Source organism: Ornithodoros turicata, chromosome 8 (genome assembly GCF_037126465.1).
Source record: "Ornithodoros turicata isolate Travis chromosome 8, ASM3712646v1, whole genome shotgun sequence".
Taxonomy (NCBI): Eukaryota; Metazoa; Arthropoda; class Arachnida; order Ixodida; family Argasidae; genus Ornithodoros; species Ornithodoros turicata.
In genome coordinates this window covers 9,368,615-9,370,441 of record NC_088208.1, presented here as the reverse complement: position 1 = coordinate 9,370,441, position 1,827 = coordinate 9,368,615, and the positions used below count along the sequence as shown (strand labels likewise).

General features: G+C 49.6%; 1 non-coding gene across 1 annotated transcript; it reads left to right on the top strand.

Moving 5' to 3' along the window:
* Nucleotides 1-643: 643 nt before the first annotated feature.
* Nucleotides 644-714, top strand: Trnas-gga (transfer RNA serine (anticodon GGA)). The gene has a single exon. It is a non-coding gene; the product is annotated as a tRNA-Ser (tRNA).
* The last annotated feature ends 1,113 nt before the right edge of the window (nt 715-1,827 follow it).

Sequence of the window (1,827 nt, the reverse complement as noted above, 5' to 3'; positions counted from 1 at the left end):
CTTCTGTCACTTCCTCAGGCGAGGCCGGAAACTTTCTTGCACTGTGGGACGAGTTTAACCTAACTCGGATGGTGAGGTCGCCTGCGAGGACATACGGCGACAAACCCAGTGTGCTTGACCTTGTCTTGGTTTCAGACACGTCTAGAAGATCTGACATCGTGTATTTACCTGGACGGAGCGATCACGTCATAATGCATTTCTTCATAGATTACCCACACATTTCTCGCGCAAAATATTCAAAAAGTTTACGCAGTTACAAAAGGGCTGACTTTGACGCCATTGATCAGGAACTACTAGGTGTAGGCAGGGGCGGAACCTTACTAGCCCAACCTTGCTAGGTGTTGTCTATAAGCTTTCGACATTCTTAGAAGCGGGATTATTTGGACTGCCATGAATAGGCTCAAGGGCTCAAGAGCGAAGGATTGAGCCCTAATTCCCTGTACGCATTCTAAAGCTCTTTGTGCCAACTGGCTTAAAGAACGAGATTTGGCCGAGGTAGACCACACTTACGGACGACACAAACATGTAAGCCTCAACGCCCAGAAATCAACGAATGCAACAACTCAGGGAAAAGAGGCGCTGACGCCATTAATCGAACCTGGGTCTTCTGATTTCCGGTCAGATGGCTCATGGGAAACGGCGTGCTGGTGTGGTGTAGTGGTAGCATATGTGACAGGAAATCACAAGACCCAGGTTCGATTCCTGGTGTCAGCGCCGATTTTCCCTGAGTTGTTGCATTCGCCAACTGGCTGCCGTGCCTATTCATGTGATGTTCACTGGTTTCCTCCACGTACAACTCCGACTCGCCTGTATGTCTGTCTGACCTTGTCCAGCCACCTCCTATTGATTGCGTTTTGTTTTTAATTTTTGTTTTTCATTTTTGTTGATATTTGTATTGCGCCTGTAGTTCTCTTCACCCTTACCCTTTTCTCTTGTACCATGTGACTTGGTTTTTGATATATGCTTCACCACTTGTAATAGGTCCTCAAACCTGAAGAAGTGCAGCCTACTGCACGAAAGTCTTGTTTTGATGTACGAAGGGCGTTCAAGTCAAACCTCGACTTTCTGTCTCCTGAGTGTACAAATGTCTCGCGCTACTTCTTTTTCATCATTTTCACACGCGACAGGCCTCCGCGTTCACCACGTAGTGGTCCAAAGTTTGTGCAAAACAGAAGACACGTGCTAGACAAGGTGGCCGACAACGAGGAGAGCGCGCACACCGAACAGCGAATTGTCATGAAGTTTCGTGAATGAAGGCGTAAAGTCGAATTTCAGACGACTTTACGCCTTCATTCACGAAACTTCATGACAATTCCTAGAAGACTTCAGGCCCAGTATGGTCACGATACACTTAGCCGCAGCAAAGCGTTTGAGTGGTGGAAACGGTTCCGAGACGGCCGTACATCAGTGCAGGACGATCCCGGCCGGGCCTGCTCAATGCCCAGTGTCAGAGTTCCTGAGAACACCCAACTTGTGGAGCGCCTGATCCTCAAGGACCGACGGATAACATGTCTCGAACTGGCTCGAAAGATGGACCTTTCTGTGGGAACGTTGAACACTATTATTCATGGCCACCTCCAGTTTCGGAAAGCCGGGTCTCATCACCAAAGGAGTCCTCCTCCTATAGGACAATGCACGCTGGCATACCGAGCATGTCACGACACGCACCTTACAGGAACTTGGCTGGGAGTTGCTGCCACATCCCCCTTATAGTCCAGACCTCCCTCCCAGCGATTTCCATCTCTTCGTGCCACTGAAGGTCGTCCCTTGGGGGCCGCCACTTCAGCTGCGACGACCAGGTCAAGAATGCGGTCTGATCATGGCTGC